We start from the raw sequence: 18,695 nt of genomic DNA, 5'->3' as shown, positions 1-18,695 counted from the left end.
ACCAGCTATTCAGCCCAGAATTTCACATCATGTTTGTGCCTGCAGCACTGGCAAGAACACTGGAGGGGTTTTCTCTATGGATGCTCAAGTGTTCCTGGTGACTAGATGGGTCTCTGGCCATAGCCTAAAACATGCAAGGCTGATCCATGTTTTATGGCTCAGTTCCAGGACTGCCTTAAATAATTAGGAAACATTAGCCAAACTGCAGTCAGGAACATGAACAAGGCCAGTGTGAAGCCGGTTTCAAAGAATGGTTAATCCTCATGTGAATTTGAGAGTATTTATTTAAATATCCACTCTTTTTTTATCATCTGCATAAATGACAAAGTTAATACCCCCAGGAAGACTGACTCATTTGGGAAAAATGAAGACCTCCCAATTATTTCTCTTGTACCTGTCCCTTCTTGCTTTATTTGTAAAGAAGAGAACAACTATTAACCAATAGACAATGTGTTCATACTACCCCACCTTCCTTTTTAAAGCTATCAGAGATCACATCCTATTCTTCCCCTCAAAGATACACAGCTGAGCCTGCCTCTGCACACAGAAGGGACTTTGCATAGCAGTGGCAAAACTGATTTTTTCCCCTTCTCAGCATTAGCATAACCCTGTCAGTTTCCCCATCCTTTCTGCCATTGAAATCTATTTTTTTGGATGAAAAATTATTGAACCCAAGATCTGAGAAGCCTAGTGGAATTTGAGAGAGGGAACAGGAGAGATACAATTGCTCCTAAAAATTTATAAATTTTTTGCAACCTTTCTTTTCTTTTTAGCAAATTATCAGAGCTCATTGTCGGTACTAGCACATGAATACATCTGCAATGACACGTGTCATATTAATGAAAATACCTTTAAAAACGCAAATGATTCATGCCCCATTAAATGTGAAGGGCACACCTGTGTGCTGCTCTCTGCAGAAGGAATTGCCCCTGACGGGACAGAGCCTGGTCTTTCAGCTTGAATCCAACACAGCTGCCCACAGGGACATAGAACAGGAATTTGGTGGCACTCAAAACTGTGACAGTGACTTAGTGAAAGCATTTTAATTCCTCTGGGAAGGTTTTGCAAGGGAGGGGATAGCAAGATCTCTCTAACTTTCTTTTTTTTTTTTTTTTTTTTTTCTTTCTTTTTACAAGCAGATGCTTCATTTTCAGTGTTTTGTGGCAAGATCAGAAAGTCAGTATCTAGTTACTGCTCTGTATATTTACATAGCCTTTAAATATTTTTATTAGCTCCTAAGCAGTTCATTCTGCCTGCTAGTGACTTGTTTCAGGGCCTCACAGAACTGTCTGGTGGGAATAATGGTGAATAAAGGTGACTTAATTTTAAACCTTTTTACTAATAAACCCACCCATGTTAGGTCTTCTCAAATAAAAGCAGAATTTCACTAGGGAAGGTTTGAGTAGAAGGGGTGGTTATTCCCATTCTGCTCTCTGCCCTGTGTTTACCAGGAGTGGCAGAATTACACAGAAACTAAGCAGTTTACATGACCACCTGAAATAACAGGATTTGTACTGTTTTAACTCCATAGGAGTTGGTGACTCACCAGCAATGATACTGCACTTTAAGTAAAGATATTCAGCTCCATTTTTTTAGTTTAGCAATCGAGCTTAGCAGCAGAAGGAAAGAGGGGGTCCCAAGCTGTCATTCCTCTATTAATATTCCTTCAATAATTAGCTGCTTCTCACAGTTTTCACCTTTTTATTTCATGCCAGAAAGCAAGCCTTTCCATGAACAACATACCAAGAGAGAGAGCTACTATTTTAAAGTGTCAGTGTTCGCAATATGAACTGCTCTGTGTAAACAATGAGATCTTCTCTTGCCTTGAGAGAACCAGATGTTTCAGGAAAAAAAAAAAAAAACAAAAAAAACCAAAAACCTTCCCACATGGAAGACAGTTACAGCAGAGAAGAGATTCATCCACCAGATTGACTGATGCACTTTTTTATTGCTGGTGGAACAGGTCTGCTTTTGACCTTTTTATTTCTTCTGGATAATCTGCACTTTTCAGGCAGAGAGGCATAAATCAGTTTTTCACAGTCATGTCTTAATAGAGAAATCTTTAAATGCAAGGCTATATCTTCTACTATGCCTGTCCCCTCTTTCCTACTGTCCTTGCTTTATTAAGATGCTGGATATGATTGATTGTAGTTTCTTGTTTTTTTTCTAATTCCTAGCCAAGGTTTATGGACACTGCTGGGCAGCACATTCAACAATACTGTCTTCTCAAGGGGCACACAGAGAGAAGAGAACTAAGCCATGAGCATGCTTCTGCTCCTCCTGACAAAGCTTGCTCACATCCCACCTCTGAGCATGTGTTAAAGTGAGAAAGGTTTTGGCTGTGGCTTGCTCAGAAGGGCTAACAGAGCAGGGATCAGCCCAACAGGACCTTAATTAGTATTTCCAGTGGCAACATGCTGGACTTAGAGATAACTGACAGGTCATCTTACAGTGTTTCATTCACCTCATTAGAGAGAAATCAGTGTTCAGTGCATTACTGAAAGATTGCATTTAATTAGGCAACATGAAGATAACCAACACAGCTCTGTACGATGTCCAAAGAAGTAAATATCCGCCTGATTTTCTTCCTCTTACTATCATGAATCAAAGTTCAATTTCCTGCTAAGGTGATATAAACTTCTTTTCCTGAGGTAAATAAATCCTGTACTTTCCCCCTGGCTCCTTTTATTGTTGAAAGAAAACCTCAGAATTACACTATTGAGAAATGAACTTGCCCTCTCGTCTGTCTTAATAAGAAAATTTGACAGTGGGTAATTGTGTTGTCTATCTTTGTAAAAGGCAGTATAGATGTAAAATGTTCATGGCCGAGCTCAAATTATCTGGTACATGATGAATGAGTATACAGGAACTGGGTTTCAATACTGAAGTCAAGCACCTGATTTTATTCTCTGCCTAGAAAAACACAGAGCTGAATACTGGCTACTGCTAAAGAAATTAAAATAATGATGAAATGAATTGACTATGGTTGGGTACCAGAAAAACATGGAAGCTTTACACTATAGGCTGTATGTCTTCTTGTAAATTGTCAAGAAAAGATATTTTAAATCCTGTTTTCTAACAAGTTCACTCAAGGACCCCCAATGAATCCCATTTTCACATGTGTTTATACTTACATCTTTTCATCCTTGTGTCCTCAGAATAGCACAAATTAAAACCAGAACCCCTATAACAAGGTACCTAAGCAAAAAATACAAACATGGCCTGCATCAAAAGAACCTGGGCTACAGGATCTCAAATTTCTTTAAAATAGAGCTGCTGGAGCTACCATCCACACAGCTATCTACAAAATTGCTCAATCAGAAAGGATAAGGCCTGGTTTAGTATATAAAAGAAAACCATCTTAAAATTAGAAAATTAGAAAATTGAATTGCTCAAATCCCTTTGCCAGCTATGACACTCAAGTCTCTTCATAGAATCTGCTCTGCTACTAGGCAGGCTCAAACCAAAGCCTGAAAGCCAACAGGCTGCAGTGTCTGCTAGACCAGGAAGAGAAGCCTTTTCCAGACTTGCCAGCTGAACACTCTCTCCCATGTTCTGCAGGTTTGACCTGTCTGAACCAGTGTTCTGGAAGACCTCTGCTTCTGGAAAGGGGCACAGCAGCCACGTGGCCACATCTGCCTAGTGCTCAACTGACATGACCAAACCATAACTTCCTGCAAAATCTGCTTGGAATTCCAGATTTTGGGCAGAGGAGCAAAGTTGCTGAAATGTGTGTTCCCAGTCACAGTATTTCTAGGAGGGTTGCAATGATTACCTTCAAAACCAGAAATACACATTTTACCATCACTCATATTACTATACAAGAAAGTACATTTCTGGCAGCATTAAAAATGTGTATTTTAAAAGAATTTCCCTTCCTTATGTTATGCAAAAATTGCTTGTAGGCAGTAGACTACATAGCCTATTAAAAAGCTTACAAAATGACCCTGGAATTGATGAACAGACAATTTAGTTTTCCAAAATATTTCCAAGTTGGTAAACATGACCTTTCATTTGCAAGGAAAAAGAAAAGTTGCCTCTACCACTCTCTTGCCTTTCAAATCGTTCTGCAGTACACCCAGAGGACCTTAACATTTTTTCCTCATCTTGTATATTAAAAATTCAGCTGAAATCTTTCCTGCCTAAACTTAATGAAAATTACAGAGCAACAAAACTCCTTTCTATCTTTTTTGTCACCACTCACTATCAAATAACTTTTTGGAAGGCTATGGAAGTGGTAATGCATAAAGCAGGCTTTCTAATATGTTTGGTTTCCTAGACTGGGTAAGTCTTTTATGTTAATACTCTTCATATGAAACCCAGATGGATTTAATATAACTAAAAGAGACAAAAAGTGCATAGGATTAGGGATAGCAAAAAGGTAAGATGCTGTAGTATGGGGAAAAATGTTCCTCCTTGTGGTCTCCAACTGCACTTAGTAGTTTGGGACCACAGAATTTAAAAAGAATCTAGAGCATGCTTCCAGATGCTACACATTTTTACTCTTAGAGATTTAACAATCTCTAATATTATATATATATATATATATATATATATATATATATATATATATAATACAGGCTCTTGAAGATTCTATTAAAATTCTAAATCAATGAGACTGCTGTTATCAACACAATTATCCTAAATCACAATATCTGTTCAGACATACACCTTTTTTACATCCCAGACAGACTGGTGACTATTTGGGAGTTGAAGATCTGCTTATATTTCAGTTGTAGGCAGTTTCCCTCAGAAAACCTATTTTCCAAAAATTATGATCACCTTATTTCTTCAAAAACAATATAATCAAAAGAGAGAGAAAAGGATTTAATATTAAAATATTTTGAAAATGTTAATGCACAAAATAATCTTCAAAGATTGTTTCTGTCCTTTCTCAAAGTTTGAATTATAGGTATATCATCAGGAAAAGGTGTCCTTTGTTACAAAAGCCACAGTGAGAACTACAATTCCAGTAACAACTATTACAAATAAATACAATTAGTTATTCTCCTATCAAAGAATAAAGTTATTTCTGGCCCTGGTAGTGTTATTTGCAGACTAGTATATGCTACATAGTCATTTAAGTTTGTCATGACATAGCACCCTGCAAAAGAAAACAGTAAATGTGAGGTCCTGTAAGGGTAGGGCTCTAGGGATAGTGGTGTGTCATTTTGACTCCTTTATTGGATGTTTGAATTATGACACTGAGCATAACCAGTTCCCTCATGCCAAATAACCAGGGCAGAATTAAGTCCTAAAAATCTCATCAGAAACATATTTAAATATACACACAACAGCTTCATAGCTGTACTTAATATTACATGCAGCCAAGTTCCCAATGACTCCAGGAAGGCAGAATCAGGCGTTTGCTGAGCAACAAAGTTACACCATATAACAAAAGCTGAGTATCTCTCCTGAGCTCCAAATACTATTAATCTCAGAAAAGGCATTAATAGAGTCCAATTGTTCAACTTATAAAGTAGTTGGTTGTAAGAAGGACATCTAGTATGTACCTCTGCCATGAGTTTCAGCTTCATATTGTGTTCCTAAGTTACCTTCTTCACAACAGCTTAGCACAAAACTCACTTACTTACACATATGTTCTGAAAAGTCATTGTAAAAACAAATTACAAACAGAAAGTAAATTTAAAATAGCCATTTAAAAAATTGAGGAAATCTGCACACACAGCTTATTTCCCCCCCTAATTTTCTACTTGAATGTGTCTATGACTGCAGCAAACCCCTTATACTCTTCCAAGATACTTCATACTTCACTCAGTAGTACTGATAAGCATTAGAGTAACAAAATGTTAACTATAAACAAAAATGTCCTGTTCTTCACCTCTTCACCAGAAGAGCCAAAAACATTGATTCTATGACACAGGTGTTATCCTTTTTTTTTTTTTTTTTCCAATGCAAAGAACTGGATCAAAGTTCAGAGACTGAGAATGCTGAAGAAAAACAGGCTGCAGATCAGTCAGCTGTTGTTAACCCAATTCATTTTCTCCCTTCTACTGGTCTGGAGAAAATAACAAACAATTGGTTTGGGACCAACATTCCTTTCATGCATCAAATCAGCTCTTCTTTTATCTTGCTGGGAAGCAAAAAAAAAATGAAAAACCAAAAACCCTAACACCCAGGCAGACAAATTGTAACAAATGTTCATACAAGATATCTCTGATATAACAGTATGCTGAAAACATCTGTACAACCAGATATAGTTCCTGTGTGCAAAACACAGCTGAGATTGCACAGTCTCATGACCATGATGTCATGATCCACAAAAGGAAATGTACATCTATACAAAGCCCTTGAAGTTATCAAAATTCAATTTCAAACTAAAGGAGACATAAAAGAAAAATTTTCTGGCCAGATCCAGCTCCATGATTTATTAGACAAGAAGTCTTCTTTGCTGCTTGGGACCTTCATCTTGGGAGAACTTACGATTAACTGCACTGCAGATAGCGTATCACAGGACTCTGCAAGAAAATCACCACCAGCACTGTAAGATGTGAGGTGTCGGACACTTCCCAAAAAATGAAGAAGGTCAGTACACACAGTCCTCAACCAGGTGGGATGGAGTTGGGGAAGTGCTATATTCATGCATTAGGTGTCAATAACAGCAGTGATAATGTGCCTGTTGCTTAAAGAAAGGGCTGAAGTATCTGCCGTGCTTTAAGCAAAAAGTGCAGTATTTTCTGGACTGGTAACATTACTGGAAAAAAGTGAGACTTTGCACTTAAGTCAGTGTAGATCTCAGTGTGGAAGCCTCTTAACCAGTCCCTCCTTATTTTAACGTCAAGCCATTAAACCTAATGCGTGTACAGTGGCTTTTCATAAAGCCTGACCTTTAATAACAAGCCAGTGGTATTACACAACAAACACCAACAAAATACCCATTGCTATGGAAGGATAAAAGAGAAAATCCCATTCCCAAAGGAAAATCAGGCTTCAGCACTGGAAGGCAGTGCCACATGCCTCAGCCTACATCATGGGTCACCAGCATGGCCCCAGTCAACTTAAGAGGGTTTATAAAATTGCCTTTTCAATAGAAAAGCCACAGACCACATTCTTTGGCCTTGGGATCCACCAAGACATCTACAAATCTCTGCAGCAGACAGGGTGTCCCTCTGAGGAGCATGTCCATGTTAGTGCCTCAGGTCAGGCAAGGGATGTACTGGTAGAGGAAGAAGTCTCTTTGGTTCATGGATACCCGGACACCCTTCCCAGTGCTCCTTTGGGCTTTTTAAGTGCACTTTGAATGACTTATTCTGGCACTGACTCCACTGGGTGCACACTGCCTCAGGCAGAAGCCCCAGTCTCATTGTATTTCTTGCCAACCAGCAGAAATTAGGCAAATACCAATACCTTGATAATTTTGCACCTTGGTACCATGTTGGAACAAGGGGAGACCATGCCCTAAGACTTCCCTCCATAACAGTTCTGGGACTGTTTCTTTCTGGAGAAAGGCTCCAGCTGTTCCCTGTTGCAACAGCCAGTAATGCAGCTGCTGAACACCCACTGCATCAGCAGCACAAGGACAATACAAAGGCATCTGGTCAATTCAAGTGGCAGGGGCTTAGCCTGCATGTGGTAGGAGACGCCAAAGAAAAAGGCAACACAAACAAAACCTAACCCCACGCCCCCTGATTTCCTCCTTCTAAACAGTACCAGAAAAAGCCAGATGTGTGTGTTGCCGCTTTTGCCCGAAAAAACTCCCACATTGCAGGCTTTTTCCTTCTTCCTTGTAACTCAAGTCCAAAAAAAAAAAAATGTGGCAAAGAGAAACATTATGAGCAGTTCCCTCAAGAGGGAAGGAGAGAGATGCCTAGAAATATAATACATACTGACTACAGAGACTGCTAGATTCCAGGAAATAAAAATATATATAGCAAGCAAACCAAAGAAACATCGCCTCTGATGGCTCAGTCTCCACTGACCAGCTTCCAGATGGGGAGGAATTAATTTTTCTTGCTTTTATTCAACCTCTATGAGAAAAGACAGCTAGGGCTGTGACTACAAAAAAGTGAGATAATATAATTAGCCAAATATTTGTACAGGAAAATGATGGAAGGATGATTGTGAGATGCATATTGATTGTGAATGAATAACAAAGAGGCTGGCAAAAGGATTCCAGGGTACCTTCTCCTCACCACCCAGAGGGAAGAGGATCATTTAAGGAGAAGAACGAACACACATGTGATCTACCCTAAAATCTAACTCAACTCCTATTCTGTTTGTAGGATAAACTACAAGCCAGTCTTGTACAAGGCATGCCAGAATCCTAATCTGAGGGTTTCAATGTGTGAAAGTGAAAGAAAGCACCTGCTGTGCTCTAAAAAAGAAAGTGCCCAATGTGTTGTAATAACTTGGTTTAGCCATAGCTCTAATATATTGGAGAGATGGTGCAATGGCAACATTGAAGGGCCCATTGAGAAAGGCTTTTGATGATACTTTGCCTTCTTGCCACTTCTCAGGAGCCAGTTGAGCCCTCTTCTTTCTCTCCATCTCTCTGGGGTTTTCAATCCACTGCAAAACTCCTCTTTGAGAGTGGGTGTATTCATTAACCTTTAGGGAAATGTCTCACCAGACTAATTAAGTCAGGTGACATTTTATAGGCAGTGAGTGCTTTTCCAGGAATGTTTCTGTACTCGGCAGTAACATATTTGGATAAAATTTCAGTGTTGTTCCTAAGGCTTAGAGCTGGAAGGAGAAATGAGGACATTTGTGTGATGAGAAATGAGAAGCATGTGGCCCCAGTCTTCCCCTCTGTGACGTTCTTCTGAAGGACCACAGATGAGAAGCAACGGCATACGTTAGGAAATACATATGTTTTGCTTTTCTAACAGCCCTAGACTATTACTTACTAAAAGTTTGAGGCCAAACCCTTTAAATCATTAAGTTTTCTTTCAGAATTTCAGCATAAAGAGACCAAAACAATAGTGCAAACTATTTCCATTTCTCTCCTTCCCCAGGGCATTTACCCTCTATACCACAGGCTTCCCTCCTAAAAACAGTCATCCCCAACTCCCCAGACAGCCTTTCTGCATCAGTCTCTTTTGGGAAGCTACTGATTTTAACCCTGCAGCAACTCTTCCCCTTGACTAACCTGCACGTGGGCAAAAGCCTGCACAACTGATTCCCCCGACTATACACCATCTCCAGATAGGAGCCATAGCTGGCAAAGAAACTCTGGTCTTAATTTTATTTAAATGCAATTTACTTTAAATGTAGGCAAGTTTTGGCTGGCAGATTTAAAATCTCAAACATTTCAGTGAAAGGATGTAGCCATGCTTCTGTGCTGACTCTGAGGATATTCACCATTTTGTAGGGTAGCGCTGAAACATCAAGAGCACATGGGTATCTCCAAAACCATTCATAAGGAGGATGGAAACTGAGAGTAGACTGGATCTGAGAGGTGGAAGAGTTCAAGACCAGGTTGGATGGGGCCCTGAGCAACATTACTTAATGGAAGGAGCCCCTTTCCATGGCAGGGGAGTTGGAACTAGATGATCTTTAAGGTCTCTTCCAACTCAAATCATTCTATGCCATCTGGATGATCCTTGTCTTTGAGATGAGGTGAAATATGAACTCTGTTAACAACATCTAGTAGCCCTGTAGAGTTTTATTAAAAACAAAACATCTCCCCATACAACCCATGCCAGAACTTAAGGGTTACACTTATCAATAAGGTAATAAAGAGGGCAGAGAAAAGGTGTGGCCACAAGAATGTTTGTTGACTCTCATGAGAAAATGAGATATCATTCTGGGTATCATGATTTTATTCTCTACTGCAGATACTCAAAAAACCTTCAAAAATATCATGGGAGCATTTCAATGACATATTTAAAAATAGGTGCTTATCAATTGGGGTGGTACAGAACCATTTTTTAATAGCAGGATTATGTTTCCTTCTTCCAAATGCAGAGCTATTTAGAAGCTGAGCAATATACCACAAACAGAAATATTAACCAGAGTGGTCTGTACTAAAAAGCCACAGATTTATTTTTCCAATGTATGGACCATAAATATTGTTAGAGAAGAGAAACACTAAACATACTATCTGGCACACATCTTTAACTTACACACCAAAGTTGTTAGCAGCCTTATTCCAACCATGGATCTATTCTACTGAGGACATTCCAGCTTTTAACGCTGTATTATATTGTTTCAACTCACAGCTGAAAAGCTTCCACTATAAACAAATTTTCTGCTTTTTTAGAACACTGTTTGGCTTTCTAATGGTCTACAAAGGTCTGACTGGAAGCTCAGCTGGTTGAAATCAAAGCAGCTTCAGGGCATGAGACTTCTGAGATGGTTCTCTAGCAGATCATACTGTACTGGCCTCTTGGTGATAACAGGAAGGGGCTGGAAGAGATTGTGGCAGTAGCAAGGGAGCTGTTAAAGCTTGGTTGAAAGAGCATCAGCTACTTAAACAGAAAAGCTCCATTAATATTTCCCAAACTTCCTTTTATAAAGGGTGTATATATTAAGTAAAAATATTAAATATACCACCTTTTCTGCTCACATGACTGCACAGAGAATAAGCCATACAAAAGAGAGGGGGAGCCTTTTAGGGTGAAGAATTTAAAAGTTAGGATGCTAATTACGTGCCCAGTCCTTGAAAAGTAGAGCCATTTATAAACAATGAATCCTTTCTGATGAGTGCAAGTGCTGGGGTTGAAGCTTAATTGCAAATCTCTGATCCCTTCCCAGTGTTTGTGCAATTGCTAACTCCCTCCACATGCAGTATGCACCCAACTCCTACATTCAGAGCTCTTGCTATGTTTAGGGTTTTTATTACAGATTCCCGCAGAAACCTAGTGAGCAATAAACCCACAGACGTCAGTAATGACCATGACAAGGGTATTCTTACTAAGGTTCTCTGAATTGCCCAGTTATTTATCAGTTAACTAGAATAAATATTGACTTGTTCTTTGCACTGTCCTCTACAAATACAAACCCACCAGAGGGCTCAAAAGGCTAAAAAAAAAAAAAAAAAAAGCAAAGTTGCTAGATAAATATGAAAAAGAGCTGGTTGTTTCCCCTGGGATTTTCCTGGTGTTTCAGATTTCCAGTTTATCAGATGTTGGCATTTAGAGAATAATCTTAAAGAAAGAAGACCTGATATTAATACAAAAACTTGAGTAGCTGAAGTTTTAGTTGCTTTGATGGCTTACAAAGAAAAACAAACAAACAAACAAAAAAAAAAAACCAAAAGACCACTTTTTCATCTGTAGCTAAGTTTTCTTTTCAGAAACAGATAAACACACATACTCTGATTTGCATGGGTTTGAAAAAAATCAATGACAATTAAGCCTGGAGCAATTTCCTACATCTTTATCTACAAGTTTTCTGCTTCTCTTTCTCCTCTATGGCACAAATTCTTATCTGAGTGATTTCATTTTTGGCACCCAAATTGAGGCATCTTTCTATTTTCCAACAGAATCAAAATATCAGCAGAAATACCAGTCACAGCCTAAGGGATGCAAAAGAGCACCTGAAAGCAGAAGCCCTCAGCATCTTCATCTGAGCACTTGGCCAATAAGACACTCAAAACCACAGGACACTTGACAATGTGATGCTTTTGTTTACTTGCTTTTATCTCACCCATAAGAAGTAAAAAAGTAGTGAAGACAATAGAGAAATCAGTCTCCACTCAAAGTCACTCATGCAGATCAAACACGAGTGCAGGCCTGGCTGCATGTGACCTCATATATAACTTCTTCTGTTACTGTAATAACAAAACATATAAAAGATATGGGCTCTAAAAAAAGCACAGGCTCACATGACAGTCTATCAATTCTCCCCTGGCCCTTTAATTAGCAAACAAAGGCTCTAGGGAGCCAGAACAGAAAAAATTTCCATTGACCTTGGTGCTGTTTCAGTTAAAATTTTGACTTCTCTCTCCCTGGGCACCAGCATAAAGCTGGCTTTTCTATTCCTCCACCACTGGGCAAGTTGAACACAACAACTCCTACCCAGCTGTGAGGTCATGGAAGGGTAGGCCAGAAGTGGTGGAAAAGGAGATCATGACATACCAACAAGGAGGGCAACTGGGGTTACTGTGATGAAGCACCATACCCAGGAGACACAGGAAACATCAACAGAGAAGAATCTCCTTTAATTCTACCACTCACAGAGTACTTGGTGCCCAAAAGTTACACTAAGAAGGGAAAGATAAAGCCCAGGAAGTAACACTTTCAGGAGTAACTGGCTATGGTTAAATGGTTTATATTATCCTGGATGATAGGGGATACTTGTTGCCTGAAAGAGCCTATGATGTATGCGCTGATGTTCTGCTGCTGGTTTACAGGTTATAAAACCCAAACCACACTAACAACAACTTCCCCTAAGAAATTCATATAAGAAATAAGTATAGTAGCAGAAATACCTGTTCAAGGCTGTTAAAAGGAAAAAGCTTTCCATTTTTATGAAAAGAAAAACCTAAACACTCTATTTGAATGGCTGTCAGACTAACACTTTCCCCCCTACAGCTGTGATTTGTGAGCCTTACCTAAAAGGGTACCATTCTAGAAAGTGAAGGTGCTCTTTCCCCGATGCTTTTCTTTCTGCATGAACATGGAAATGGAAATTCTGGAGGCAAATGAATTTAGCTCCCCAAATGAAAAGCATATATTTAATTCCAAGATACTGAACACACTAATTTAATTACTTTTAATAAAACATGGGCTTGAACAAAGTGTTTTTAATAAAGATCAGACACCAAAAGCTTCTTTTAATGTTTTCAAAACCAGTTTTCATCTCACACTTAATGAGATGCATTTCACTTTTCTAGAATTCCAGCCCTCTTACAGATAGACTAACTTAAAACAAAAGAAAAGAAACTCAACTGGCTTCAAAATGACTCCAGCTGCATGGCCCAGCTGGAGGGAGACAGAAGGCTTTGTTCCCTGTTGACTCCTTCAGGGGCTGGAAGGGCCCAGTGTTGTTCTTGACAGTTGGATACTTTAGGCCAGTGCCAGGGGGGAGGATAAGAGGCACATTCTCCAGCTTTGTGTGCTGAGATGTATGTGTGCCATTGGATGCTCTCCTTCTGCTGCCTCTGCTGATGGGCTCCATCAGACCCTGGGGCATTAGGCATTAGGCATCCATTCACTTGAGCAGCACTTCAGTACCAGATCCCCAAGTAAGTAGTTGGAATTTTAATTAAAGAAAGAGAAAACGTGTTAATCTCGTTAATAACCGTGAAGGGGAAACCCCACTAAGATGAAAGCCTTGTTTTGTAGGAGCATGAGAAGAATATCCCTATGACTGAAATGTACAGTGCATTTTGCTGGTCTGTCCATCCATTTTTCTCTTCAGAAACTTTTGTTCGGTGGGGGGTTTATTTTGTGAGAGGGGATAACATCATGCTCTTAGACACTACTCTAGGTACCAGCAAAGCTAAGGGAAGAATGTGTTGAATAATAAATAACACATTAGGTCAGTAAAATCATCCAAAATGGAGCATTCTAGTGATGGTCTCTGCAGTGTTGCACATACAGTGGGACTTTTATGAAGAGGTATTTTTGTGAGGTACATGGCAAAGTGCATTAGTGTGTAATGTAATTGTAATGAGGCATGTGACAGTAGTTTAAAAAAAGAAATGCAACTATGGCAAATGATGACAATCGAGTGAATCGAAGAGCACCACTGGTATTATAAAATACTACTCTTCAGATAATTGCATAATCATATGGGTTGCAGTGTGTGTTATGCTGGCTGTTTGCACATACAGTCAAAGTGGACTCAGAACAAATAACAATACCTGCTCTGAGGTCTTATTTAAAAATATAAGTCTGTCCTTTTGTTAAAGGAGTAAAGAAAAATTCCTTGACATCCAAATAATTGATGCAACTTGTAATTGGCTGATGGATGAGAAAGAGATGTAGGTTATGGAAAAAAAGATAATTTGGCTGAACAAATTTTCAGGGACTATTTTAGCAATTTATGTTCTACTTTCCAGCTATGAAAGCTCTTATTCACTTGACTTGAAAGTTTAAATAGTCCCTTGCCCATAAATAGGTAAATGAAATTAAGTATAGATGATAATGTTTGTAAGCTCTGGCCTTAGAGCTCCCATTGAAATCGAAGAAAGTAAAGAGTGTTTATCACCTAAGAAACTTTTAAGTGTCCATTTGTGTCTTTACTTTGCAGGTTTATCTCCTGCTGACTTAAATCAAGGACAAGATTAGACTCAACAATTAAATTCCCATCAGTTTGTTTCAGCGCAGGAATGTTTTCTGCTCTGTATTTCACAAGTCTTGGATTCTTGGACTGTGGCTTAGATGCAACTGCTGTAAGAAGAGATTTCAACAACCATGAAATGAAAATAAAACACTTGTCTGGCAAGTGGAATAACACCCAGTTCATTAGAAGGGGTTCTCTGCTGGTGAATGTCATTCAAGTCAGCCTGTAAATAAAGTGGCTTTATTTGTATTAGGCAAACAATAGATAATCTTGATTTTCTATCTGGTGAGTTAAATCCACATAGCATATCCATGACAATTTTAATTTTAGGGGATTTGTAAATGCTCTGAGCAGATAAACAAAATATATACTTTTTCAATGCTCTTGTAACTATATTGGCTATGAAACAAATGCAAAGGACAACCACTCAAAGCACAGCAGCACATGTTTTATCTAACACACCTTGTCAATATTGTGCTGGATGTCTTTCTTTAGCAGTTTGATACAGCATACAGCACTGAACTAGTTGTGCCACAGGGTTTTTACCTGGCAATAGAACTTCTTGTATGCAGCTCAGTGCTACTTAAATTGGAAACCTTTATTAATTTAAAAAATTTAATTATGTTCTCTAAACAATGAGCTGAGAATTCATGCTTGGGAGATGGCTGTCATTAATATAACCTGACCACAATGAAAAGAACATGTAAATTTTATATAATTTTGTCATTGCATCTGGTTTAGCAAAATTAATCCAAACCTTCCCAGGAGTCAAAAGCCTGCCATTTCCAGGAGACATCTGAAACTTTACAATATTCTTGTGTAATACATGGGATGAGTTATGTCCTAAGTGGGTGTGTAGTTTAATACCATACCAATATATTTTTTCCATCAATGGCCACTGCCATCTGCACAGAAAGAGCAGTTCCAGCGAATGAATGTTATCGCCAGACATTATCTCCTGGGACTCAGCCTCAGGAATTACGTTTTTCTCTTGCAGTGTGGAAAGCTGTTCAGTGTGCTGCATTTCTGCAGAGCACTGTGGACAGCATGTTCTCTCATTAACTTTAGAAACATAATAAATGACAGGGTTTGTATTTGATGACTAAAATATGCCTCTCACCTTATTCTCCTCGGGTACACATAGAAGGCACCTATTAAGAGTCCTAAGGCATGACTTGTGAACACAAGAGTATTCACCACAGCAACTGGATGCACTTAAGAAAAGCCAAGACCAGCTCTAAGAGTAACATACTGGCAACTGTGATTGTAGTGGTTCTATTACTGGTGCTTCAGATGGTTTTGGAGCTATAAAGGAGAAAGAAGAGGTTCGAGGACCCTGTTTTTCACACCCAGCAAATCCAAGCAGGCTTTTTTTGCATGCCCTCACATTCATCCTAGTCTCCAAAGCACTTAGAGACTAAGAGTTTAATTAACAGATGGCTTACACATATTTTTTTTAGGACTATTAAAACTGTCTTAAGATGGATGAAGACTCCTCTCAGCAACTCATTCAGGTTTTGGGCACAGCAATGCAGTGAGAGACAGGCAGGCCACCCTGGGAGTGATGCTGCCCAGCCCCTCTCCTCCTTCATGCCCACAGCTCAGAAGATCCCCACATGATGCAGCACAAGCTTCTTCCTGGCCATAAGCACATTCCACACTCACTTGCAACACACACTCACCCTTTGTTGGTCTGTCTGCCACAAAGCCCCTTCAAAACATTTTAAGGAAATATGAATCTAATTCCTGTTGAACTACAGCAGCAGTTAATAGCTTTATTTGGGTGTTCTAAGCTTAAACAAACAAAACACAAGAAATAAATGCTATTTTTCTAGCAGAGTTTTGCAGACTTGGGTGGTTGACACAGGAGGATGAGTACACCAAGTGCTGGGGCATGTATGCACTCATGCAATTGCAAAGGCTTTACATGCCAAAATGTCCAGCTCCTCACCCTGCACCCAATTTTGAAGAACACAAACTTGTGGTACAATATGAAGGTAAATCTGGGGTTCAAAGATCACATAATTATTTTCTCCTACCCATTTGCCCTAACAGAAATGACTTATAGTCTTTGCCTTCCTATTCTACAATTATCAGCATAAAATTCCTGACAAAAACGAGATCCTGTGATTTGTGTCATGAACAACAGTTTTTTTAGTGGCTCACCTACAGGCTGGCAGGATTACCTACTTTATATCTGAATGCCAACCAGCCACAGGTTATCCCAAAGAGATGCTAAGGATTTCTGTCCCCACAGTCGCTGTGCTTCATAATCTCCATATCTGCTTTAGAATTCCCAGCATGTTATTGGTAATAGCTTTGATGCTCTCCCATTAGCACATTAAAGACCTACTGCAACTGCACCCACAGAAGGGGATAATTAGGCTAAACTGGCAAACTTCTGAAGCAGCTTTTCTATAAATAAATAAGACCCTATAATATAAATAATAACCCATTGATATATGCTAAACAGTAGATAAAGGAGAGGAGGAGTTTTTCCATTTTCCCTTGAACGGACTATAATATCTAGCTCTCAAGCCCCCAGTTTGCTGCTGGAATGGAACAGGAACATGGGGCTCCTGGCTGCAGCCCTGGGAGCAAGAGCAGTGCAAACCCCATGGGGATGGCTGGACCATGAACTGAGGGCAGCTGATGACGGTGCCTTGTGGGTCAGGAATGTGAGCTGCAGGTCCCACCTGGAATTAAGTGTGCAGAGTGCAGGTGGGGCAGTCACATAAAATGCCACTTCTGCTTGCAGCTATCGACTGCAGATGCACAAGTTCACAAAGGGCTTTGAGATCCCTAGGGAGATGTGTGCTTGAAGCGTAGAATATGCATTATCAACACAGCCTGGACCAAATACATACATTTAACTTTAGAGAGGATATGATTCATGCTCCAAATCCAGTCAGGGCAAATGGAACAGTCCACAAGGTCCTGCCAGTACACACATGCCAGGCCAGCCAGCACCACTGGGATGAAGCTAAGCCTAGCACACGTCAGTGGAAGCCAGTAAGTGTGTAAGTGCACAAGCTGGTAGTTGGCAGCACAGCTGGCTGTCACTACGACAGCCTTCAGCAGCCTTGCACCAGCACTGCCCCTAGCTGGGAGCATGTCCACCATAAGATCTCCACCAGTCTGCATGTTTGAACACAGCAGTCCCATTTTGGTGTCAGGACACAGTAAATCAGGAGAAAAACCCTTGGTGAAACTTTGCAGCTGATTATCTTGACCCCAACAATATTCAACATAAACTGTGGAGGAACAAACATATAAAGGATAAATCTATGCATATTGGATTTTTTTAGTACACAACTAGTTCTTTTACTTATGTTGCAAGGTGATTACTGCTTGCATTAGAAATACTGCAAAACAAATGCTGCAATCCCATGTTTTTTGGGTTTTTTTTGAGAGTTCAGAAGTGCATTTTAAGCTTCCAAACACTTCAGCGGCTCTACAAAAGGAGAAAGAAAAGGATAAATATTGCTAAATAGTCCTTTCACAGGATAAACCAAATACAGCAATAAACTTCAGAACTTCAGAAGGGAAGTTGAAACTGCAGCTCTGCAAAGACTCACATTTAGTATAAAGTATAAAGGAGTGGACTGGATCTTTTCTTTCACATATGTCACATAAGGGAACATTTCTTTCAAGTGCCAAATGATGTGGTAATTACAGGGGTAACTCACGCTATAACGCACTTACTTGACTTTACTGTAAATGTCACATGCTCATAGGTGTCCCACTGTACTATAATTTGCTCTATAATGTAGCATTACCTTAACAAAATAACACCCTCGAATTTTATATTTAAAGTTAAAAAGACCTCACAATTCGCTTAGAAATTGCACTGAAATTTTCTGCATTTGATGTGATTGACCATACATGTGTTTTAGAAGCTCACTGCCTGAAAACAAGGAAATAACTTTGGTCTGGGAGCTGCCCACTGGCAGTGAGCATCATCTGCTGGCCAAGGCCCAAATTCTCCTTGTGTTATAATTTTGAAAATCTGATGATCATAAAAAGATCAAAATCAGATTAGGGATGTCAGATTCTAAGTCCCACTCCTAATAAAGAAACTTAGAGAATCATAGAGTATTCTGAGTCAGAAGGGGCCCACAAGGATCATCAAGTCCAACTCCTAAGTGAATGGCCTGGCCTGTTCAGGAGCTGAACCTCGACCCTGGCATTGTTAGCACCATGCCTCAACCGCCTGAGGGTCTTCTCAGTGTTCTACATGATACTGCACACAATATCCTTGGAAAAAGGAAGGGCTGCAGCTAACCAGCTTGGAATTACTTCTGATCTGGTCTTTGCTGTCTCAGATCCATGCATCTTCTGTCAGTTCAGTAAGCAGAGTCAGAAGAGAAGTTGCCAAAATAGCTGATTGGTTGCTTTTTCCTTTCACTGCAGTGTTACTGCATACATTACTCTATGGCACAGCTCACACCAGCTATTTTCCCAATGTACTATTTCTTCTGAGCATCAGAAACATTTGAATG

At 39.6% G+C, this 18,695-nt stretch overlaps 1 protein-coding gene and 1 long non-coding RNA gene across 4 annotated transcripts in view; one reads left to right on the top strand and one right to left on the bottom strand.

The window, feature by feature from the left end:
• Nucleotides 1-18,695, bottom strand: part of EGFR (epidermal growth factor receptor) — a 158,934-nt gene that overhangs the window by 75,096 nt on the left and 65,143 nt on the right. The gene's annotated exons all lie outside the window — the stretch shown is intronic.
• LOC128790099 (uncharacterized) lies at nt 12,811-14,340 on the top strand. The gene is made up of 3 exons (XR_008431694.1): nt 12,811-13,150; nt 13,251-13,300; nt 14,161-14,340. It is a non-coding gene; the product is annotated as an uncharacterized LOC128790099 (long non-coding RNA).

This window comes from Vidua chalybeata, chromosome 1, assembly GCF_026979565.1.
Source record: "Vidua chalybeata isolate OUT-0048 chromosome 1, bVidCha1 merged haplotype, whole genome shotgun sequence".
NCBI lineage: Eukaryota > Metazoa > Chordata > Aves > Passeriformes > Viduidae > Vidua > Vidua chalybeata.
Note: the sequence above shows the minus strand (reverse complement) of the source record. Positions and strands in the feature narration are given on the sequence as shown.